Here is a 26,163-nt window from a genome sequence, read left to right on the forward strand (position 1 = left end):
CTTTTCTCCTCCTGAGTCTCTGCTTTAGTCAGTTGCGCCTTCCTGTATTTGCCTCTCAAGTGTTGGGGGTGGCGGTTTGCCCTGTATCCTCCCCTCTCTTATCCAAGAAGACTTGTTTTTCAGTCAGTTCAGCTTTTTACTTGTTCAGTTCGAGTGATGACTTTCAAGCTTCTTACTTGTGGAAAGGAAAAGCAGACGTCCCAGAGCATAGACTTGAAAATCCGATAATCTTCTACTTAGCTATTGGATTGTAGGTGAGTTATTTAGCCTCTGGCCTCAGTTTTCTCATCTCTAAAATGGGAGTTATAAGGGCACTGACTTCTATGATCATTGGGGGGCTTAAATAAGATAAAATGGAGAGCCCCATGATACTTTAGATCCTGCAAATATCTTCCCACATTTGGTTATCTGTGTATACTTTGCATTCTGCCCATAATGTTATTCATGGAAGAAAAATGTTTAATGTTTGACATCAAATTATTTACTTTGTACTTTACACTTTTGGGAGGACTTGTTTAAATCAGTAAAGAGTACTTGGAAACCTAGTAGAAAAATGGGCACAGGGTATGAATAGGCAGTTCACAGAACCAGTAATCTAAATGACTAATATCTGTGAAAGAAATGCTCTACCTAACAGGGAAATACAAACTGAAAGCATAAAGAGATACTATTTAGAGCTGCATTTTGGTGGTACCAAGCAAAGATTAATGTACATACTTGGTGACCCAGCTATCCCAACCCTCAATATATATTCCAGAGAAACATTTGTGCAGGAGATGGATAGGAGGTGCGCAGTACTTTCTGTTGTTCATCACGGAAGAAAAAGGTGGATAGCAAAGTAGAAGATACACACTGAATGAATGCTGCAGCAGTCAGAAATAATGAGCTAGATGTGCACATAGCATGGGAGATAATTGTTCAAAACCATGGTGTCAGGTGGAAAAAACGAGTAAATATCTATGGTATATGCCATTTATATAAATTAAAATTTTACACACATAGAAAACTATAATCCTTCCAGTTTTATTGAAATACAATTAACAAAATTGTATATATTTATGGTGCACAATGTGATATTTTGATACATGTATACGTTGTGAAATGATTACCACAATTAAGCTAATTAACTATTCCTCATCTCACGTAGTTATCATTTGTGTGTGTATGTGTATATGTGTGTGTGTGGTGAGAACATTTCAGATCTACTCTCTTAACAAAGTTTAAGTATATCATACAGTATTATTAGCTATAGTCACCATGCTATACATCAGACTTCTAGAGTTTATTCATCCTAATAACTAAAACTTTCTATGATTTATAATTTTAAAGAATAAAGTAACATCCAAGGATAATCACAAGGGCATTCTCTACTTACCTATATCTGGGGAGAGAGGGAAATAGAGGAATTGGGGATGCTGGAAACAAATAAATGAAAGATGGGCCTTGTGTAGTTGAGGGATTATCCCAACTCAATGACCTTAAGACCACCTATCCCACAAAGGAAAGCATCCTTGAGTTTTGTAAGGATGATTGGTGTTAGCCATTGTAACAACAGTTACTGGCATTGATAGGTAATAATGTGAGGAAAATATGGATGAGGATGATACAAATTTTATGAAACAAAAATATTTTATATGAAGTTAAATAAACATTTCTCAAATCATTCTGCTAACATTTAGTTGGTTAATGCCAAATGCAGTTTCAAAATGCAGTTTTACAATGTTTCAAGACATGATAGCACTCTATATTTTCCTTTTATGCTTGTCACTATTATTTTTTAAAAATTTTGATGGAGAACATACAGTCAGAAAACAGAAAAGTACACAATTCATAGCTGTCTACTCTAGTGAATGATCACAAAAGAAACATATCATCACCCAAGGAATAGTACCAGAGAAATCAGAAGTCCCCCTATATTCTACCCCAAATCCTACATCCTTTCTCCTCCCCATGACGTTTCTGTCTTCTGGTACCATAGCTTTTGTCTGTTTTTGAACTTCAGTTTAGCACTTTTAAATGCCCTAATACAGCAGGATTTTGAAAAACAATCTAAGGCTGAAGATTAGATTTATACCTGAGACTTCATTTTGTAAGTGGTGTTTTTAAAAAATTTTAGTTTCCAACGTCATTACTACTATAAAGAAACCACTTTTGTGTGTTGGCTTTGTATCTTATGATCTTATCAAATTCATTTATTAGTTCTAGGAGCTTTTTATAGCTTTGTAGGGATCTTCCCTGCGGACAATCATGTCATCTGTGAATGGGGGCAGTTTTTTCCTTTCTAATTTGTATACCTTTTATTACTTTTTATTGCCTCGTTGCAGTAGCTAGGATGTGGAGTATGGTATTGAATAGGAATTGTGACAGCAGACGTCCTCCCCTTGTTCTCAATCTGAGGGAGAGGGTATTAAGTCTTTCACCTACTAAGTAAGTTTGATGCTAGTCCTAGGTTTTTTGTAGATTTCCTTTAATAGAAGTTTCTTTTTCTTTCTGGTTTGCTGAAAGCTTTAATTATAAATAGATGTTAAATTTTGTCAAATTCTTTTTCTCCATCAATTGATACTATCTTCAGATTGTTGATAAGATGGATTACATTGACTGATTTTTGATTATTGAAGCCAGCCTTGCGTTTCTAGGATAAACTCCGCTTGGTGGGGGTGTACTGTTTTTTAATATCTATGCTGGATTGGATTAGCTAATATGTCATTGAAGACTTGTATCTATGTTTATGAGAGATATTTTTAGTTTTCTTGCGCTGTCTTTGTCAAGGTTTGGTATGATAGTGTTGGGAGGTGTTCCCTCCTCTTCTGTTTTCTGGAAAGGCATGTAGAACTTGTATTATTTCTTCTTTAAATGTTAGATGGAATTTAGCAGTGAAACAATCTGGGCCTGGAAATTCCTTTTTCACATAGACTTAACCATGGATTTAATTTGTTTAATTGTTGTAAGACTACTTAGGTTGCTTATTTCATTTAGGGGGAGTTTTGGTAGTTTGAGGTTTTTAGAGAATTACTTCATTTTATGTAATTTTTGCATTTATAAGCATTGAGATGTTCATAGTGTTTACTTATCCTATTAATGCATTTTGAATCTACAGTGGTGTCCTCTCTTTCATTCCCAGTATTGGGAATTTGTGTCTTTTATCGTTTTTCTTTTCAGTCTTACAAGATGCTTATCAATTTTATCGTTATTTCCAAAGAACTAGCTTTTGGTTATGTCGATTTTCCCTATTCTTTTTTCCTGCTTTCAATTTCATTAATTCCTGCTGTGATCTTTATTATTTCCTTCCTTCTGCTTTATTTAGGTTTATTTGATTTTATTTATTTATGTTTAGTTTATTAAGGTGGAAGCTTAGATAATTGGTTTGGGATCTTTTTCCTTTCTAATATAGGCATTTAATGTTGGGAGATTTTCTGGGTTTTTCTTCCAGTTATTGACTTCCGGTTTAATTCCATTATGGTCAAAGAACATACATTATATGACTTAAATTCTTTTAAATTTGTTAAAGTTTATTTTATGACCAAGGATATGGTCTACCTTAGTGAATGTTCTATGGACACTTGAATACCTATTCTGCTATTGTTGGATGAAGTATTTTATGAATGCCAATTAGATAATTTGGCTGATGGTGACTATTCAAATCAGCAGTTTTATAATCTTGCTGATTTTCTGTGTACTGTTTCAGTCAATAGCTGAGTGAGGAGTGTGAAGTCTCCAGCTATAACTGTGGATTCATATATTTCTCCTTTCAGTTCTGTTAGTTTTTTCTTCATGTTTGAAGCTCTGCTATTTGGTGCATACACATCTAGAATTGTTATGTCTTCTTGGTGAAATGCTCACTGTATTATAATAGAATGACCCTCTTTATGCCTAATCACTTTCTTTGTTCTGAAGTCTACTTTGTAATAATATAATTAATAATGCCACTTAGGTTTTTTTCTGTTTTGAAAATGTGTACACAGTATATTTTGTTCATCTTTTTGCCTCCAATTTGTCTATATCATTACATTTGAAGTAAGTTTCTTGGGTATAGTGTATAATTGGGGCACTTAAAAAATCATTCTGATATACGTATTTAGACCACTTACATTTAAGGTAATTATTAAGGTGTTGAGATTTAGGTTTATAATTTTAGTACTTGCCTTCTGTTTGTGAGTCTATGTTTCTGGTTTCAGCCTTGTGAGATCCTGAGCAGAAAGCCTAGAAATTCCTTCCCAAGCTTTTAACTTACAGAACCATGAGATGATAAATTTGTGTGATTTTAAGCTGCTGATTTTGTGATAATCTGCTATGCACCAATGGAAAACTAATATAGGTATCCTCCCACATGGAGTCACTACTGGCCTATGTGACCAATAGAATATGGAGGAAGTGACAGCGTATGACTTTGAAGTCAACCTCATAACAGCTCTGTGAAGGGGAATGGAGAGAACAAAGCTCTCCTGCCAACAGCCAGGATCATTGTCTAGCTACATGAGTGAGCCACCTTGGAAGTGGATCCTCTAACCCCAAACAAGTCCTCAGATGTCTGTAGCTCTGGCTGACATCTGATCACAACCTCATGAGAAACTCTTGGCTATAACCATTTAGCCCAGTCTCCTGAATTCCTGAGCACAGGAACAGTAAGAGATATAAATGATTAAATGATTATTGTTTAAGTCACTCACTTTTGGGTCATTTAATGCAGCATTAAGTAACTAATATATGGCCTATTGTATGCTAGGCCCTGTTCTACATGATAGGAATATAGCAGTGAGTACAGCCAAGTGCCTTCTGTCATGGAGTTTATGTTCTACTTTAAGGGAAGAGATGGAAATTATATAAGTAGGTGAACATATACTTTGCCAGGTGTTAATAAGTGATGACAGAAAAATAAATCAGAGTGAGAAGGTTGGAAGTAATGGTGAGATTTCTGTAAGATGGTCAGGAACACCTCTTTGATAAATAGAAATCTGAAAGTGACCTGAAGTAAGGGATCAAGCTATACAGATATTTTGGGGCAGAACATTCTAGCAGAGGGAGCTTCAAACATAAAGACCATGAGACTGAGGGTGTTCATAGTGAGTATGAGGAATTGCTGAAGATGTGAAAGTTCTGTCTCTAGTTTTAATTGCTACACTTCTAGAATGTTTGGAATGACAGTTGCCAGATTAAATATACAAATCCCTGTTAAATTTGAAGTTCAGATAAATAATAATTTTTGTTGTTAGTATAAGCATGTCCCAAATATTGCATGGAGACACTTACTAAAAAATATTAGTCATTTATCTGAAATTCAAATTTAACTAGGCATCCTGAATTTTTATTTGCTATATCTGACAACCCTATTTGGAGCAAAGGAAGATCTGAAGACAAGCAGCTAAAATGATTACGATGATGGAAAACACATCTCTTTGGAGGAATGATGAAGAGGTTCATATGTATATTCTGAAATGGAGAAGGCTAAAGGATTGCTCCCATCCCTACCCACTGGAAACTAAATAATCTCCTGGAAACTAAATAGTCTCCTGAATCTATGTGTGTCTTTGGCAAGCACCTTCATAGGTCAAATAAAACCACAGTGCCAGTTTATATCTGAAATCCCTTTTGTCTCCAATACTCTGTGATTCAATGAATGGATAGAAATTGCACAATAACTTGTTTTTTTTCCATCTACACAGAGAATAGAGCAAGAGTTGATGAGTCTTGCAAGGACTTGCAAAGAATTGATTAAATGTAAGGAAGAACTTCTTAACTGAAGGGCAATTAGACACTGGAATGGCTTTGCATGGGAGGCTATGGAATCCTGCCCCCTCAAGATCTTTAGGAGAGGGCAGCTGCTGTTATGGGTAACATAGACTCCCAAAGCACCATCTTGGAGTGGGACAATTCACCCAGGTGGCTTTCTTGAGGTCTAGATCCTGGGGATGATTCCTTTTGGTCTAGAGAAGTGGACGGAAATGACCCTTTATTCCTCTTTGGAGTTGATGGTGGTTCTCTAAGACTTATGATACTAATGTAGCCCTCAAACAGTCTTTCAAACGTGTCCTTTTTATACCTGAATCAGAATTACCTAGAATGACTGTTCAAAAATGCACCCAGACTTAGTGACTCTAGAAGAAGTTACCCAAAATATGCATTTTAACAAGTTCTCTAACTAGTCCATATGTATACTGCAGCTTGACAGCCATAGTCATTGAGAAATGAGAGGCTTTCTTGTTCTGCCTACAGATGGGCCTTTGAGACATATGTAGTTTTGGATGTGCTGATTGAGACCCCTGCCTAAGCTTGTTCCTAGAGGGGAGATACATGGGCTAAGAATGGGACTAGAGAATGGAGGTGCTGAAGGCTTTAAAGAGGATTTTGGTTAGGATATCCCAGGCCAAGTGGAGAAGTATAGGAGAGGGAATGAAACAGGGGTTCACTGCATCCTAACTTTTGACAGGAATTCCCATTACAATAAAAAACTATGTCTTGAAAACATGGTTGTGCCTCTTTATTTTATCTTCTTGAAATTCTTTACCCAAAAGAAGGATTTTGTTCCCCCATTACGTAGTCAGAATAGATTGAGGACCCAGAGTATCCCAAGCAGCTATGCGATGGACAACCGTGTCTTCTCAAATTTTTGGGGGAAGAACAAATGGAGCTGGTAAAAATCCAATAGAAGAAGACCTCAGGGATTCCTAGGAGGCAATTCAATGTAATTTAATACAATAACAGGAATCCAAAGGCACCCAGCATTCCCAAGTTCTACTTTGATCCTGCATTTCAAGAGTTGTTGTGGAAGTCCTTGATGAGGAAGAAGTGGGAAGGAAAGACTCATGTAGGCCATTCCAGATATCCCCTCCATGGTCACTGGAGATTCTGTTGGAGCAGGTCCCTCTAGCCAACCATGTAGGCTACACCTCAGCTCCGTTTTCACTTTTGGAATCTTTTCCAGATTCCTGCCAAGCTCTGAATTGCTTACCCCTCTCCTTCTCTTGGCATTTACGTGTATTTCTGTTTCAAGTTTGGCTGTCTTCAAGTGACTTCCTGCCTCAAACTCCTCTTGCCTTTCCAGACTCTTTCACCTCCTTTCTAGGTTGATGTGGGACAGATAATGGCTTCCCTGGATTTTGTGTCTTCTGCCTTAGGTACAGAACCCTGAGCTTGTCTATATGTGGCAGTCGACTTGGGGTTGGGGGACAAGCCTGCTTCTTGCATACTCTGAGCTCTGAAACCTGCCACTGTTTACTGTTTGGGCATCTCAACAAGTCATTTAAACCCAAACGGAGTAAACTCGTACCTTTTAGCCCACATCCACAAAACTGGCCCCAGAGTGGACTGCAGCTAGTCTTTGCCTTTGGTGATTTCAAATTGATTCTAAAAGTTTCTTCCAGTAGATTTACGCAAAATAAATTTTTCCCTTGGCAGAGCAGCTTGGTTTGATTTGGGTTATTTGACTACAAAAGCCCAGAGGCCAAGCATTTATTTAGAAATATTAGGAATCAGCAGCACAAATGAGATTGAGGTTTTGTGAAAAGTTAAAGATTTCTCATTTAGGGACGGAGTTCACAAAAGACCCCATTAGCCAAGCCTCACAGTAATTAGTCTGATTTCTCAGGCAAGAGGCAGGCTAATTGACTGCCATCCATTCCAGAGGCCTAGAGACACTTTAAAACCTACCACCCATTGAAGAATATCTTTGGAGAATTTCCTGCTGCGTCGAAAGTCTTTTCTTATTAACTAAATGTTCAAACTGAGATCAATATATGAAAATATGAACAAAATGACTGATTATAAACGTGCCCTTTCAAATAGCAACTCATGGGCCTGTTATGACACTAAACTATAGAGAATGAAAAGGGGCTGGTATTTATTAATCAATACTAAGGGGTACATATTATTGCCCAAGTTTAATAGAAGAGGGAACCGATGCTCAGAGAAGGTAAATAACTTTCCCAAAGTCACATGATGAGTTCATTGCATAGCCAGGATTCAATGAATTAAAGCGAGTGTGGTTTCCACAACCCACCATAGAGGTCAGGAACGAAGCAGTGCTGAGTTAGGAGTGTCGGAAGCTGGCTGATTGGCTGGCTATCAACAGATTTGCAGGATGGGCTAGTTGTCACCACATGATCTCTCCGGGACAGAATCCACTAACCGGGTATATATGATAAGTAAGGCCAACGTTGAAGCCAATGTAGGTGAGCCACCTGGGTCTAATGCTACAGAAAGAGGGGTATTATCCTCCTTCTCCCTTCCCCGCCCCCCCCCTGCCCGACTCTGGTTTCTTCATGCCTTCAGGATTTCTTAGAGGGGAGTTAATTACTTAAAGACATTTTATTTTTTAATTATTTAAAAAATATTTTTAATGTTTATTTTTGAGAGAGAGAGAGAGAGAACAAGTCAGCAGGGGAGAGGCAGAGAGGGAGGGGGACACAGAATCCAAAGCAGGCTCCAGGCTCTGAGCTATCAGCCCAGAGCCTGACACAGGGCTTGAACTCAGGAACTGCGAGATCATGACCTGAGTCATGCTTAACTGACTGAGCCACCGGGTGCCCCTATTTAAAGGCATTTTGATTTTTTTAGAAGTATTTGTTGGAGGCCAGAAAGTTTGACCTAAGTGAAGGGATTGATAATTCTTATAGCAGAGATTAGGCTTTTGTGGTAAAATTGTCCAAGACACACAGCCCTTGGATCAAATAAAGCGTGTGTGTGTGTGTGTGTGTGTGTGTGTGTGTACGCGCGTGCGCGTGCGCACATGCACCTGTCCTTATTATACAGTGGAAGAAGGTTTGAGCAGACCATGATGTTAGTCTGGGGAAGCTCCTTGGAACACATACAGTGTGCTTTACGTGGCTTTCTTGATTAGGCTTTCTCCCACCAGGGAACCTTTCTTTTTCCAGCACAAGCCATGACCCCAATACTGCATCCCCTGGATGCCCCTGCCCTCTGACTCCCCAGAGCCTTTATACTTCTGTGAAACTGCATCTGGCAGCATCACTGAGTGGGGGGGGAGCATCTTCATAATCATAACACTTAATGGTTGGAGAGCTCTTACCATGCCCTGGCCCATGACCTGAACGTCATGCCCTCCACTGAGCACTTGCTAGGTGCTGCCTCCCTTCATCTTTGTAACAGAACTTTGTAGACTGTTCCTCCACAGAGAAGGAAACTGAGACTCAGGGGCAGCGTAACTTGCCCTAGGGGTCACGGCTGGTAGTGGCAGAGCCAGGATTTAGACCCAGGTCCACTGGACCCCCATACTACACTCAATTTCTGTGTTATGCTGCATCTCTACTTTTTTGCTCAAACAAGGGAATTCAATGTTTATTTATTTTTGAGAGAGAGAGAGAGAAAGAGAGAGAGAGAGAGAGAGAGAGAGAGAGAGAGAGAGAGAGGCAGAAAGAGAAGGAGACACAGAATCCAAAGCAGGCTCTAGGTTCTGAGCTGTCAGCATAGAGCCCAATGCGGGGCTCAAACTCACAAACCGTGAGACGTGACCTGAGCCAAAGTCAGTGCTTAACCGACTGAGCCACCCAGTTGTCCCTTAAACAATGGAGTTTAAAATCAGTATGTGTTTGTTGCAAAAATAGAAAAGGTACATTTCTATATTTCTTCATTCTACTCCACTTACTTTAACATTTGCATGTTTCTTCCCAACTCTCTCTATATACATGTATATAAAATAGTTCAGAGAGAGGCACCTGGGTGGCTCAGTTGGTTAAGCATCCAACTCTTGATTTCGGTTCAGGTCATGATCTCACATTTTGAGTTCAAGCCCCTCGTCGGGACTCTGCACTGGCAGCATGGAGCCTGCTTGGGAGTCTCTGTCTCCCTCTCTGTCTGCCCCTCCCCTGCTCAAGTTCTTTTTTTCTCTCTCAAAATAAATAAGTAAACATTAAAACAATTTTAAATTGTTCAGAGAAAATTGTTATATATATAATCTACATCTACAGTTATTTATATATCTGTGTGTATACACACACACACACACACACACACACACACACAATGTAGTTCTTTTCTGAACAGGGTAAAAGTAAGTTGTATACTTCATGGCCCTTTACTCCTAGATATTTCAGTGTATATTTTCTAGTAGGAGTATTCTATTACATAACCATAATGCCTGATGAAGTGCTTTTATCTAATCTACCCTCCATACGTAAGTTTTGTTGGCTGACCTGTCAGTGTCCTTTATAGCATTTCCCTTCAGTACAGGCTCCAGTCTAAAGTCAGGTACCACCTTTGACTGTCATGTTCCTTTAGCCTCCTTTAATCTGTCTTTTATGATGTTGATCTCCTGTCTGCCCCACACCATTTCTTTTTCTTCACAAATTTGTATATCATCTTTGTGCAGGGGCAATGGTAATCTTTCCAGTATTATTCCAACTTTAAATATCTGTATCACATGCCATTTTGTTTTATAGCACGTCTCTCATTATGTGTTTGGTGTTTCCTCATGTTTACATTGGTTATATAATCTCAGCCAGAATGCTGCCCAGGTGAGGTGTGTCCTGTCCAAGGTACCACATCTGGAGCCACATGATGTCATCTGTCCCATGCGGATGATAATTTGGACCACCTGGTCAAGCTGTTGTACAATTTCTCCATTGCTTGTTGTTTTTTTCCCCTTCCTTGACACTAATAGACAATATATGGGGAGTCACTTTAAGACTACACAACTAAGGGGCACCTGGGAGGCTCAGGTGGTTAAGCATCCAACTCTTGATTTCGGCTCAGGTCATGATCTCACAGTTCATGAATTCAAGCCCCACGTCGGTCTCCATCCTGTCAAGGGTGACTCCAAGGGTATTTGATCTAAGTACTAATAGAATTACTATTTGCTGAAATGAGGAAAATCAACAATTTGTTTTTGGACATGTTAAATGTGCCATTCCTTTTAGGTAACCAAATGGAGATGTTGAGCAAATCATTGAATAACTAACTGAGTCAAGTATTTAGGTGTGAGCTCTGGGTTAGAGATAGAAATTTGGGAGTTGAGGGCACCTGGGTGGCTCAGTCGGTTAAGCATCTTACTTCGGTTCAGGTCATGGTCTCACGGTTCATGAGTTCAAGCCCCATGTCAGGTGAGGTCAAATCCTGCTTCAGGATTATCTCTCTCTCTCTCTCTCTCTCTCTCTCTCTCTTTCTCTGCCCCTTATGGGATTTTCTTTCTCTTCCTCTCTGCCCCTCACTCACTCATGCTCTCCCCCTCTCTTTCAAAAAAAAAAGAGAGAAAGAAATTTGGGAGTTGGCAGTGAGTATATGGAGTTTAACAAAATAGGTTTTATTTTTAAATGTCTGTTAATTTTTGACAGAGAGAGAGAGAGAGAGAGAGAGAGAGAGAGAGAGACAGAGCATGAGTGGGGGAGGGGCAGAGAGAGAGGGAGACATAGAATCTGAAACAGGCTTCAGGCTCTGAGCTGTCAGCACAGAGTCCAACGTGGGGCTTGAACTCCCTGACAGCGAGATCATGACCTGAGCTGAAGTCGGACACTCAACCGACTGAGACACCCAGGCGCCCCAAAATAAGTCTTATTTTTTAGAGCACTTTTAGGTTCACAGAAAAATTGAGCAGAATGTACAGAGAAGGCCCATCCCTTGCCCCCATACATTCATTGCTTTCCCCACTATCAACATTGCAGAGCCTGCTTGGGATTCTCTTTCTCTCTCTCTCTGCCCCCTTCTACCCTCTCCCTCTCTCTCAAAATAAACAAATAAACTTGAAAAAAAAAAAGACTACACAACTAACATCAGACCAGCAACCCTTGTAAGAGCACTTTTCCCGTGCCGAGCACTGTGGGTTACAGACATGGCCTCTTTTCATCCTGGGGAGGCTCCTTTCGTTTCTCATGACCACAAGCCTGTCTTCTCTTGGCTCAAAGCCCTCCCTTGCGGAGACCGTATCAGGAGTGGGATCAGATCTGCAGTTGCTAATGCTGTGATTAGGCAACTGCAGATGGAACTGGAGCAGAGAAAAAGAGGAGAGAAGAAATGTTAATTACAGGGTCCTGTTGAGAGGGGGAGACCGCCTCCAGAAGCCTGGCTCAGCTCCAGGAAAGGGAGAAACAGACTGGAGGGGATGGAGTAAAGGAATCATAGTCACTGAGCTGTACTGGTAAAGTCTGGCCTGGTTCTGTTAAACTGAGCCCCTGGCCTCTGACTCTGTGGGCCCAGGACCTTGTCTGCAAAATTCTCAGTGGGCTGCAGCATCCTGGAACATCTGAGGAAGGATGCCCTCTGGAGTGGAGCCAGCAGTCACCAAGGCTTCTAAAAAGACCATAAAATCCAACAGCCTCATGACAAAGAAGAACAAATCCCAACTTTAATTGCTTCAGAGCCCCAGAAGAGCCACTTGAGCTCCTGTTCAGACCCCGGCGAGGCACAGCCATTCCAGGACCGAGTGGATGCCAAGGTGCCTGACAGAGCTGAGCTGAGCTGTGCTGGAAACACACAATTCTCCAACCATTCACTGAGAAATTCTGCCCAGGACTCAGGGGACCAGGTTTTCACCCAGTTCTTCTGCAAAACAGAGCAAAGAAGTAAATAAAAGTGTCTTCATTATTAAATTCTATTGTATGAACCCCAAATGGGCCTTTGACTAGACCCACCTTTGAGTGGTGGGTCCTGTCAAAAACCAAACTCTACAATGAATAAAACAAAACGGAAAGATGAGCTTATCGCAAGGCTTTTAACTCAGGAAGCTCAAGGCTATGGGAGAAATGAGTGCAAAGTTTTTCACTGACCAAGGGATATTTTACAGGGTAAATGCAGAAGTTATTTGGCTTTTTCAGCTGATTGGTGGCCTAGTGGTCTTCTTCCTTATTTGGATCAAGATAGATCAGTCAGGGGCATAAGGAAGTTCTGAGATGTCACAAACAGACTTGGTATTTGAGAATTGGCTGATGCCCTCTGCTGATTTCTAAGAGCTGTAAATCCCCGTAAAGTTAGGTTAGATTTCCTTTATGACCATTTCCATCTTGTCCCTGATGCAAGATATTCCATTTTGGTTTGTTTCTATAGTCCCTGAAGAAGAACTGCCAAGAAGCACTGTGAGGGTTCTCTACCTAGTTAGGAGGATGTCCTAGGAGACAACAGTGCACAGATAGTTTTCTATCCAACCGTCCTTCCATTCATTTTTTCAACCAGTGAATATTTCTATTGTGTACCTGGAGTACACTCCAGGTGACTATTATGTACCTGGAGACCCAGGACACTAAGCTGGGCTTGGGGAGGGGGAAAACTTCCTAACAATAGAAGGAGAAATAATTCTATTCTGATTGGGCGAATAGATGAAATCTTTACTTTTCCAATCGTTAAGAAAATATATAGCCTCTAATGATGTTTATAAATACGGAATCTAGAGTCTCCCAGAAGAAAAGAAATTTTTTTTCTTTTTCTCTAGGGAAAGGAAATAAAGAACATAAGCTTATCTTTAATTAGAATTGACCATTAAATCTGTGAGATATGGGGCTGTTAAAAGGGCGGTATTTCACTTTGACATTGGGCTTTGTAACTGGACACAATGCAGACCCTGGAGTGATTCAGCACTTTCCTATGCCCTCTGTCTTGAGCTTGTGGAAAATAGGTCAAGTAAGCCTGAAGCTGCCCAGAGGGAAGAGGCTGAAAATCTCACAGGCCAGCCTGTCTGGAGAGCAAGGGTGGAGCTGTGAGATGCAGACTCCAGGACAAGAGCCCCTGCCTTTCCAGGGGACCACCCCCCTACACACACAGCCATGGTGCTAACAGATGATGGATGCTTCAGAGGTCCTGTGCCAGTGGATTTTTAGGGAATGGAAGCAGCATGGCTTTTTCTGAACCAATGCACAGACTCCCAGGAACAGCCGAAGTTTTGCTGTTTAAGGAATTAAATGGTTGGAAGCTCACTCATCCATTGAAAATGCTCCCCAGGATGATACTGAAATGTTGGGCAGGGGTTTTTCCTGGTAGAGAGAAATTCTGGGGCCGGATGGTGCACTTCAAGAGAAAAAGCCCTGCCTGGGAGCCATTTCTGCAGGACGGGAGTGTGGTGTCTAACAGCCTGATTTCTCCTCATGGGGAATCAGCCCACTCATATCCAAAGCTATGGAACAAAGTTTCTTCTTCCAATAAGGCTTGAGACAAGAACTCATGCTTTTAGCAATTCTGGCTATATTTTCAACCAAGATGATGCTCATGATGCTATGGAGAGAATGAAGCACCTGGAGCCTAGTCTCTGTTGTGGGAAACCTGTCATTCGTCATCTTTACCAGTACGGGACAAGGCCAAGAATCACAAAGCAAGAAAAGCAAAATAAACCAACAAAGCAACTGAGAAGCCAGAACTGATATTGCAAGATGTTCCATTGGTTTTATTTTTTTATACCCTACATATTTTCAAAAATAGCATTAGAGCAACTTTAGACTGTCTACTTGTAAAGTCTGTCATGGCCCCATTCGGAATCCATTTACGCTAACTATATGCAATTCTCTTATTGATACTTTTATAAATAACCTGGAGTCTCTAAGAAATCATGACAAATCCAGAGATCATTCTTAAGTTCTCATTTTGATCTTGAGTGGCATAGACTATATTAATCTCTCCCTTCTTTGGGAGATTACCTATTTTGTTCTCTTAGGACATTATATTCTTTTGGTTATCCCATTTCCTGGCCATGTTGTTTCTTTTGTGATCTATACTTCCTCTGCTCTCATCAGTTATGGAGGGTGGTGTCCTCTATCCAGACTCTTAACACTCCGTATAGGTAATTCCATAATTTATGATACCACCTATACATTGAAGAAGCTCAAATAATAACAGTTTATTGAGTGGTTTCTAGGTTTCAGGCTGTCTTCTAAGTATTTCACATGTAATAACTCATTTAATGCTCAACATCATGAAGTAGGTCCTATCATCATCCTGGTTTTATAGATGAAGAAATGGAGAAGGAGAGGCTGCTTAGGGTCACAATGCTAATAGGAGGTGGAGCCAGAATTCCAACCCACGTGGTTCAACTCAAGAGCCTGAGTATGGGGCTGGAGATTATACAACAGTGGACGCCCTCTTTAATACAGGCACGCCTGGAGAGCTTAGTGGGTTAAGCATCTGACTTCGGCTCAGGTCCTGATCTCATGATTTGTGAGTTTGAGCCCTGTGTCGGGCTTTCTGTTCCCAGCACAGAGCCCGCTTTGGATCCTCTGTCCCCTTCTCTCTCCACCCCTCCCCTGCTTGCTCTCTGTCTCTCTCAAACTAGAAAAATAAATATTAAAAAAAAGAAAAATAATGCAAAATTACAGATAGAATTAAATAGAAAAGTGAACATTTATTTAGAATGAGAAAAGAAATCATAATAAATTGAAAGTGTAAAGGGCTGACAGAGGCTTCCACTTTTGGCTAAGATGGAGTAACAGACACCACATTTGCTTCCTACCATATACAACCAAAACACTGCAAAAAAAGTGGACAAAATAAATGAGACAATTTTTCAAGAGCCTGGATATCAAGCAGCAAAGGACACTATTCCCTAAGAAATGGGAAAAAAAATCCAATAAACCTTACAGTTGCCCTAACCTGCTTCTTTGAGTGTTTCTAGGCTGTAGTGCAAAGAAAGGGAATCCAGGCAGAACCTGGTGGATCCCCTGGTTAAAGAGGCTGAGTTGAGGGCCTGGGACAAGACAGCTAATGTTCACAGAGTACTGGAGAGGACAGAGCTGTGCAGAGAGAATTCCAAAGAGCAGATGGTTCCCTTTAAGAATCTGGCAGAGCACTCAGCAATGTGTGTGAGTGAGAAAACTACACAAGGCCAACGAACCACCAAAAGGATTAAAATGAACAATACCTAGAGTTTGTACAAGCCCAAGATTAGTACCTATTCCCACCACACAGACTGGAAATCCTCATAATTTTCAAAACATTAGATAAAATACTCAGAAGCACATTGCCTAAGTAGTGGGAAATAATTAACTCTAGACTGAAGACTGGTTTGCTGTCATCTAAAAAAATCTTAAAAACAAGATGAAAAAGAATCAAACTGTTTCTTAGTAATTTAACTGCATCTCATAACACAGCCAATGGTATTCATGGCAATTCAAAAATATCCAGCAGCCAACAAGAAAAATTCATAATAACTAGTATCCAATAAAAAATTACCAGGTATGAATAGAAGCAGGAAAATATGATCTGTATTAAGGGGAAGAATCAATAAAAGTCAACCTTGAGCTTATACAACTGTTAGAATTGGTAGACAGGAGTATAGGGCATTTATTATAACTGCATGACATATGTTTAATAAAGTAAGTAGAGGGGCACCTGGGTGGCTCAGATGGTTAAGCGTCCAACTCTTGGTTTCAGCTCAGGTTACAATCTCATGGCTTTGTGGATTCAAGCCCCACATTGGGCTATGTGCTGGCAGCACAGGGTCTGCTTCGGATTCTCTCTCCCCAAAGAGAATCTCTCAAAATAAATAAGACTTAGAAAAAAGTGAGACATGAGAGTTATTAAAAGATTCGAGTTAAATCTCTAAAGATAAAAACTCTAATGACTGAAGTGAAAAATATATTAGAATTAATGGCAGAATAATTAATTACAGAAGAAAAGAGTAGTAAACTTGAAGACAAAGAGACATTTATCAGTTCTGAAATGAAGCAACGAAAGGAAAAATAATTTTTAAAAATTGAACAGAGCATCTATATACTAAGGGGCATCTTCAAGTGGCCTACCTAATATAGGGGGAATTAGAGTTCTGAAAAGGAAGTGGGCAAAGAAAAATTATTTGAGGGGCGCCTGGGTGGCTCATTTGGTTAAGTGTCTGACTTTGGCTTGGGTCATGTTCTCACGGTCCGTGAGTTCGAGCCCGCATCGGGCTCTGTGCTGACAGCTCAGAGCCTGGAGCCTGCTTCAGATTCTGTGTCTCCCTCTCTCCTGACCCTCCCTTGTTCATGCTCTGTCTCAAAAATAAATAAACATTAAAAAAAATTATTTGAATAAAAATGGTCCCCAATTTTTCAAATCTCATTAAAACTATGTGAAGCATAATGACCCTAACCAAAAAAGAAGGAGGAAAAGGGCAGAGGGAGGAGGAGGAGGGAGGAGGAGGAGGAAGAGGAAGAAAACTACACCAAGGCACAGCCCAATAAGATTTCTGGGAAAATCTTAAAACCAGCTTAGCAGAAAAAGGTCAGATTACACTCAGAGGAGCAAAGATAATGACAGCAAGTTTCTCATCAGAAAACACACACAGAAGCAAAGCACAAACAGTGGAGCAACATCTTAAAAGGACTGGAGAAAACCCTGTCAGTACAAGAATTTATACCCCGAAAAATGCCATTCAGAAAATGAAGGGAAAGTAAAGACTTTACAGACATACAAATGCTGAATGAGTTTATCACCTAGAAATTCACAGTACAAGCAGTAGTAAAGAAAGTCCATCAGGCAGAAGCAAATTATACTAGATGGAAATAGAGATCTACAAAAAAGACTGAAGAATATTGAAAGTAATAACTACATGGGTAAGTATATATGATTTGAATCTATATTTAAAATAGCTCTATAAAAGATAATTGATTGGTCATTAGTCATCAGGGAAATGCAAATCAAAACCATGATGAAATACCACCAGGAAGGCTATAGTCAAAAAGACAAATAGTCACATGTATTGATGAGGATGTGGAGAAATTGTAACCCTTATAATTGCTGATGGGTATGTAAAATGGTGCAGCTGCTCTGGAAAATAGTCTGGCAGTTCCGTAAAGGGTTAAACATAAAGTTACCCTATGACTCAGTAATTCTACTCATAGGTACACACCCAAATGAAATGAAAACACATGTCCACACAAAAACATGTACATGAGTATGGTTAACCTTAAAAAAAGAACAACCTGTGCTGACAGCTCAGAGCCTGGAGCCTGCTTTAGATTCTGTGTCTCCCTCTCTCTCTGCTCCTCCCCTGCTCATACTCTCTCTCTCTCTCTCTCAAAAAGAAATAAAAAATAATAAATAATAAAATAGCCAGATATTTTACCAGTAAAATTAGTTTATTTGGGAATAGAAAAGAATTGCAATTTGGGACAAGCAAACTATGGTGAACCATGGGCAAGTTCAGAGAACAGAGAAGAGGGGCTTGCTTTTACAAGGGAAAAAAAGAAGCTGTGAGGGGCTGTGACAGCTTCTCATTGGCTGAATGTGGTGGTTTCTCATTGGTTGGGCTGTTGCTAGGCAAGGAGAAATTCTTCCTTCTTCTTGATAGAGTATGTAGAGTAAGCTTCTTCCTGTCGGGGAATATGAGATATGCTTCTTTCTAACAGTGATTGATAGTGCTTGAGAGGTAGTGCATAAGAGCTCCTGACTCCAGTTTAAATAAGGTTTCCTTGGGGCACCTGGGTGGCTTAGTCATTTTAGAGTCCAACTTTTGATTTTGGCTCAGGTCATGATCTCATGGTTATGAGATTGAGCCCCCATGTCAGGCTCTGTGCTAGACTTGGAGTCTGCTTAAGATTCTCTCTTTCCTTCTCCCTCTGCCCCTCCTCCTAAATAAATAAATAAATAAATAAATAAATAAGGTTTCTTTATTTATTTTCAGAGCGTTCATACCAACATTATTCATTAACAGTTCCAAAGTGGAAATAACCTAAATGTCCATCAACTGATGAAAGGATTTAAAAAGTAATATATTTACATAATGGAATATTATTCAGCAATTATAAGGAATAAAATATTGATACATATGACAACATGAATGAACCTTGAAAGTATGCTAGGTGAAAGAAGCCAATCATAAAAAATGACATATTGTATGATTCCATTTATATGAAATGTCCAGAAAAGGCAAATCTATAGAGACAGAAAAGAAACAGCTGGAAGAATGGGGGATTTGGGAGATAGAGGTTAAAAGGGGTTTCCTTTTGGGATGATTAAAATATTCTGGCATTATATAGTGGTAATGGTTGCACAATCTTGTGAATATACTAAAAACCACTGAATTGTACACTTTCAAAGGGTGAATTATATAGCATGTGAATTACATCTCAATAAAGCTGGTACAAAAATGATAATTGTTTAAACAAAAATAACAATTAATTGTTAGTTTTATAACATATGTATAAGTAGGAAGCATGAAACATAGTATAAAGGCCTAATGGGAAGAATTGGAAATACACTATTATAAGATTCTCTATGTAAAGTGATATTTTACTTGAAAGCATATCATGCTATATTAATGACATATAGTACAACCCCCAAAAGCAAACACTAAAATAAGAAAATAAGGAGTCAATAAACCATGTAAGGGGATAAAATTAAATTGTAAAAAGTACTCAATAGAAAAGGAAGAAAAGTAGAGGGAAAAGAATAAAGAACAGATGAGACAAATAGAAAATAAAAAACAGGATGATAGGCTTAAAGCTAGCTTTATATTACATGTAAATAGTCTAAACACTTCAATTGAAAGGCATAAATTGTAGGGGTGCCTGAGTGGCTCAGTCAGTTAAGTGTCTGACTGCAGCTCAGGTCATGATCTCATGGTTCGTGGATTTGAGCTTTGCATTGGGCTTGCTACTATCAGCACAGAGCCTGCTTCAGATCCTCTGTTCCCTTCTCTCACTGGCCCTCCCTCACTCACACTCTTGTTTTTTCTCTCTCTCTCTCAAAAATGAATAAACATTTTCTAAAAAATGGGAAAAATTTACCATGTTAATACCAATCAAAGCTGAAGTGGCTATGTTTCTATCGGACAAAGTAGATTTTAGAGTAAAGAGTATTACCAGGGATACAAAATGTCCTTTTCTAGTGGTGAAAGAGCCAGTTCATTAAGAGGGCATAAAAATCCCAAGTATTATGCCCCTACTAACAAAAATACATGAAGTGAAGAGGCATCCAACTCCTGATTTCAGCTCAGGACATAACCTACTGGTTAATGAGTTTGAGCCCTGTCAGCTCTGTGCTGACAGTGCAGAGCCTGCTTGGGATTCTCTTTCTCTCCCTCTCTCTCTCTGCTCTCCCCGACTCTGTCTTTCTTTCAGAATAAATAAATAAATAAATTTAAAAAAATAGAATAAAATACATGAGTGAAAACTAACAAATGCAAAGTAGACAAGTCTTCAATTATAGCTAGAGATTTCAATACCCCTCCTTCAATAATTCATAGGATAAGTAGAGAAAATTAGAAAATCAATAAGAAGGGGCACCTGGGTGGCTCAGCCAGTTAAGTGTCCTTCTTCAGCTCAGGTCATGATCTTGTGGTTTGTGAGTTTGAGCCCAGCATCAGGCTCTGCACTGACAGTGTGGATACTGCTTGGGATTCTCTCTCTCTCTCTCTCTCTCTCTCTCTCTGCACCCCCTCTACTTGCTCTCTCTCTCTCTCTCAAAATAAATAAACTTAAAGTTATTAAAAAAAAAAAGAAAGGGGCGCCTGGGTGGCTCAGTCGGTTGAGCGTCTGACTTCAGCTCAGGTCATGATCTCACGGTTCGTGAGTTCGAGCCCCGCATCAGGCTCTGGGCTGATGGCTCAGAGCCTGGAGCCTGCTTCCGATTCTGTGTCTCCCTCTCTCTCTGCCCCTCCCCCATTCATGCTGTGGCTCTCTCTGTCTCAAAAATAAATAAACATTAAAAAAATTAAAAACAACAACAACAACAAAAAAAGGAAAGTCAGTGAGGAAATAGAAAATCAAATCAACACTATCAACCAAGTAGACATAATTGACATTTAGAGAACATGCCATATAATAAGAGTGGAATACACATTCTTTTTATGTTATGGTCCATTTACTAAGATAGACCATATTCTGCTGCATAAAAGAGTCTCAATACGTTTAAAAGGATTCACCTTTTAAACTTGCTCTGTTTTCATAATGGAATTAAATCACTCAAAACATGCTCTGTAATCATAATGGAATTAAATAAGAAACCAACAAGAGAAAGATCTCTGGAAAGTTTCCAAATCTTTAGAAGCTAAAGAATATATCTCTAAATGGGTGAAAGAAGAAATCAAAAGAAAAATTAGAAAGTATTTTATACTGAATGCAAATAAAACCACAGACTATCAAAGAGCAGGTTAGGGCAGGTTAGAAGGGGTTGTAAAGGGTCCCAAGGAAAGTTTTGAGGGTAATGGTTATATTCACTATCTTATTTATGATGTGATTCACTCTCTTGAGGGGGATAATTTCATGGGTTTATAGAAATGTCAAAACTTATCAAATTGTATGTTCTAAATATGTGCAGTTTATTTTATGTCAATTATATCTCAGTAAAGTGGTTTAAAAAGTCTTTTAAAAAGCTTATAGATGCTGCAAATGTAAACTAAACCAGAAAATAACATATTTTCATTAATTAACCTTCTGACACATCTCTAAAGGAATTTTTTTCCTAGGGATTTTTGCTGAATACTCTTTAATTGCCTTTCAATATGGCAAAGGTTTTGTAGCATTATGTTCTACAACAAAAATAGAAAGAATTCAGTCTTTCCTCTATCACTGTTAATTAAAATTGTTTTTTTTTATTTTTTATATTTGAGAAAAGTTTCAACTATTTTACTCCGCTGGTGACAATTATGGTATCATTAGACATCACCAGTATAAGGTGAATCAGATACACCAAAACGAGATTTGTGTGTGTTGTGATTTACGACGTACTTGCTAGCTTTAGTGCTGCTCTAGGATTGGGCCCCGTTAACACAGGAACTTTTATACTTTTTGTTTTGTGCAGTTCTAGTTGAATAAACTGCCTTTTAAAGTATAATTACTGAGTGCCTATAGGCACCAGGCAACATTCTAGGTGCTTCAGGTATGGCAGGGAATGAAATTGGCAAAAAAATTCTTTGTCTTTGTGGAGCTTATATATATACATATACACACATATATATGTATATTATAATTTTTTAATGTTTATTTATTTTTGAGAGAGAGACAGAATGCGAGTAGGTTGGGGCAGAGGGAGGGAGACACAGAATCTGAAGCAGGCTCCAGATTCTGAGCTGTCAGCACAGAGCCCAATGCGGGGCTTGAACTCATGAGCTGTGAGATCATGACCTGAGCCGAAGTCAGATGCTCAACTAACTGAGCCACCCAGGTGCCCCAAGTGGAGCTTATATTTTAATGGCAGGAGACATAAAGTAATAGAACTCAACACTTATAGGATGATGTATTATTAAATTCTATGACAAAAAATAAAGCAGGAAATGAGGTGGAATTTTATACAGTGAGGTTAGGGGAAGCCCCGCTGAGAAGGTGACTTTTGAGAGAAGATCTGAAGAATCTGAGGGAGAAAGCCATGGGGATATCTGGAGGGAGAATGTTCCCTGTAGAGGGACAGCATGTGCAGAGACTTGAGGCTGGCATGTGTAGGAAGTGGTGAGGAATGACGTAGTTCCTGCAGGGTGAAAAAGGCAAGAATAGTCAGAGAGGTGTAGCATCCAGAATTGTATAGAAGTGCAATTTTTACCCAGGGTACGATGGGAGCCATTGCAGGATTTTGAGCAGAGGGGTGACGTGATTTGATTTGTGTTTTACCACTATCACTGTATTGGGTTGAACAGTGGCCCCTAAAAGATTTTCAAGTCTTAATCCCCAGTACCCGTGAATGAGAACTTATTTGAAAATAGATTCTTTGCAGATATGATCAAGTTAAGGATCTCAAAATAATACCAGACTGGATTTAGGATGGGCCCTAAACTCAATGACTATCATCCTTATAAGGAGAAAAATGGCCACAGAAAGACCTAGAGACACAGAGAAGAAGACAATGTGAAGACAGAAGCAGAGATTGGAGTGATCTGTCTACAAGACCAAGGGACACCAAGGATTGCCTGCAACCACCAGAAGCTAGGAGAGAGGTATGGAACACCTAAGTTCTCCCTCCAAAACATGCGGAAGTAAGCAACTCTGCTGAGACCTTGATCTCAGACCTCTGGCCTCCAGAAGTATGAGAGAGTCAATTTCTGTTTTAATCTACCAAATTGGTGATAATTGGTGAGGGCAGCCCTAGCTCATGAATATAGTGATGTTGGCTTCTGTGTGGAGAGTTGACAGTAGGTCAAGTAAAGGAAGCCTGTCAGGAGGTTACTGTGCAATCCAGGTGAGACTGGTCCTTGGAACACAGTTGGTGCAGTATGGGGGTAAGAAACAGTCAAGTCTTAGAGATATTTTAGAGGTAGAGCCGAGAGGATCCGTTGGCAAGTTGGAGGTGGCATTCGAGAGAAAGAAGTTTGGTAGAAAGGTGTGTGGATGCTGAGTAGCTAAAGAGGTGGACTGTGCTGGTTCTTAAGTTCTTGTTTCGAGGCTCGTGTCTGTCTGCAGACCACCCTTCAGCTATTCTAGCTTGGTCCACTTTCAGTTCTGCTGAAAGGAGATGCTAGAGGCGATTCCTCACACCAAGCCTGGGGTGGAAGGGGGCGCTGTTCCATCATGTTGACTTCCTGTTCCTGTCAGTGACACTGCAACAGTAGATGGTTCCAATTTCCTCACACTCCCAGAACCAGCCTCACCGGGCCCCCTCAGAGGTACCGGCACCTTCTGACTTTGGTTCCCTCCTCAGAAGTCTAGCTCTGTGGGCCCCTCCTCACAGACTGTAGGTTCAGATAACCCCAACCCTCCTTTCTGTTCCCCTAGCTCTTGGGGTAGTGGCTTCTTTGAGCAATGACCGCCTCTGTGCTACCTCAGGGGTCCTCTTTTGTCTTTTCAGTTCTCTATTACCTTGTTAAAATTATTTTTTTTAAGATTTTTAATTTTAGTTTAAATTTATTTATTTTTTTGAGAGAAGAGAGCGCAAGTGAGTGAGGGGTAGTAGAGAGAGAGAGAGAGAGAATCCTGTGAGGGATGGGGGGGGAGAGATAAAGAGAAAGGGAAAGGGAAAGGGAAAGGGAAAGGGAAAGGGAAAGGGAAAGAAAGAAAGAAAGAGAGAAAGAAAGAGAGAAAGAAAGAAAGAAAGAAAGAAAGAAAGAAAGAAAGAAAGAAAAGAAAAGAAAAGAAAAGAAAGAAGCAGGGCTTACCTGAAGTGGGGCTCCAGCTCACCCGATGTGGGACTCAAACTCCGGAACTGTGAAATCATGATCTGAGCTGAAGTCAGATACTTAATGACTGAGCCTCCCAGGAGCCCAGTTAACAATGATTTTTAGTCAGCTCTTGGGTGACTCAGTCTGTTAAGCTTCTGACTTTGACTCAGGTCATGATCTCACCATTTGTGGGTTCAAGCCGTGCTTGGGCTCTTGTGCTGACAGCTCAGAGCCTGGAGCCTGCTTTGGATTCTCTGTCTCCTTTTCTTTCTGCCCCTCCCCTGCTCATACTTGCTCTTTCTCTCTCTCTCTCCCTCTTAAAAATAAACATCAAAATAATTTTTTAAAAAAACTGCTGTGTTTTCAAGTTCCCCAAAAGATTGACCAATGCTGAAAGCATGGATGACTCCTAGAAACGTGTGTACAAAGAGGCTGTGGGAGCAGCAGGTTTGGAGTCTGGGTTTGGACAACTTCCATTTAGATGCCTATTAGATAGCATGAGATATCCAGGAGACATGTTGGCTCTGATTTTTGAGCAGGGGAGATGTTGGGCTGGAGACAGTGATGTGGAAGTCACCAACACAGGCAGGTGTTTAATGCCACAAGCCCGCAAGTCTGTCTGGAGATGCTTTGGTCCTATTTTTCTTTTTGATCCCAAGTGTCTCAGCACAGATCTTGGCACAGAGAAAAGGCTTCCTAAAGATTTGTTGAATGAAGGACACATGGTTAAAAGAATCAGCAAATGGCTTAGTTGAGTTGTTGTGCCTGCAATAGTCAACTGCTTTCGGAATGAAAAGGAAGTTTCCTAGGAATGGGGACGACTTGGGCACGAGGAACATGATGAACTCTTCGTCACCCACTTGCAGGTGCAGAAACCAGGTGACCGGCTCCAAAGATGGCATTTTCCTTTAACAGCAAGTATCCTCTTGGAGTTGTTTGGAAACCAAGGTCTGATTTCTCTCAGTCCAAAACTAGTGTTTGGAAGAAAAAGACTCCAGCTCCCAGAAGTTCAACATACCCCCCTCCCACCACCTCCCCACCACCTCCCTGTCTGGTCTGAGCTTCCTTATGGAATAAAACTTGGCCTTTTTGCTTAGTGTTTCTTTCTTTTATTCACCCTGGCCTCACACTTACCGTCTGCTTCAAGTTCCAGTGAATGATTAATTATTCATCCCTCCTAGTCCTTTATCTTGGGAGCCGGACTTCTCCGGGTTAGTCTCACCGGGTCGAGTAGAACAATGGCAGGTAAGGTTCTTTGTCCTCTGGCCAGGAGCTGAGTGAGTGAAAAGTAGTGCCTGGACCCTGGCGTCCAGGTGGCCACAGCAGGCTGGCACAGGCTGAGGCCCGCAGGTGCCGGGTGGCTGTCTTAAGTCTCCTTTTTTGCTTGTTTGTTTCAGTGGCCTCGGAGGTGAGCAGCGAAAGCCCCGAAGGAAACAAAACAGGGTAAGGGAAAGAATTCCCTAAGCCATGTCTTCCAGTTTGGAGAACCGGACTGTATGTAGGCCTAGCTGATGTGCCCAAGTCAGGCTTGATCTTTCTGGCGTGTGCTGCTTTTCATCCCAAAGAAGAATTTCCCTTTTTAAAAAGAATAAGTCTACATCTGCTAATCATGTGATCATGATTATGTCAGCTGCAGCGTAAGGGGAATTAAAATTAGGGAGGTTTAAGTAAATGTGATTTAAAGTACGATTGCAAACTACTCCCTGTGCAACCCTCCACATATATTTTTAACATGTTCTTGTCAGAAATATGTTAAGCAGCAGCTGTGAATTTTAGTGCAACTAGGTGTGCATAGTAAATATGCACTTTCTGCCTTCTCATTAGGTCCTTTGGTGAAATAACGTTTGCTCTGCTCTCTGTGCCCCCTGTTCTTCTTGTGTGGGGGTCCTGCTGTCCAGCCTTCCCTTCTGCGGGCTGTGTGAGACCTTCCCCTTTGCAGAGGAGCCCTGAGTAGTGGTGCAAGAGGGGGGGGTCCATGCAGATGGAGGCCACAGGTTTGTCCCTGCAGAACAGGAACTTTGGAAGCAGGCAGGCTGCTGAATTGCTCAGACCTTGCTCTTTCTCAGGGCTTAGAGGAAATCATCTACCTGTTTTTTCCTCTAGAGTCCCCATGTTGTAGCTTGCAGTGAGTTCTCACCACATTTTGGGAGGGCTCCAGGGTTGCCAGCCTGGGTAGGTGGTGGAAGGAAGGAGGCCTTGTCCCCTTCTCTGCACCCTCCCTTCTTCCCTATCTCCCAAGG

At 40.4% G+C, this 26,163-nt stretch overlaps 1 long non-coding RNA gene and 1 pseudogene across 1 annotated transcript; one reads left to right on the forward strand and one right to left on the reverse strand.

Moving 5' to 3' along the window:
- Window positions 1–25,413, forward strand: LOC121030257 (uncharacterized). The gene is made up of 3 exons (XR_005790138.1): window positions 1–254; window positions 22,629–22,765; window positions 25,321–25,413. It is a non-coding gene; the product is annotated as an uncharacterized LOC121030257 (long non-coding RNA).
- LOC121031156 (uncharacterized) lies at window positions 10,277–10,374 on the reverse strand (annotated as a pseudogene).
- Window positions 25,414–26,163: the final 750 nt, after the last annotated feature.

This window comes from Herpailurus yagouaroundi, unplaced genomic scaffold (genome assembly GCF_014898765.1).
Source record: "Herpailurus yagouaroundi ecotype Mexico unplaced genomic scaffold, PumYag 140, whole genome shotgun sequence".
Taxonomy (NCBI): domain Eukaryota; kingdom Metazoa; phylum Chordata; class Mammalia; order Carnivora; family Felidae; genus Herpailurus; species Herpailurus yagouaroundi.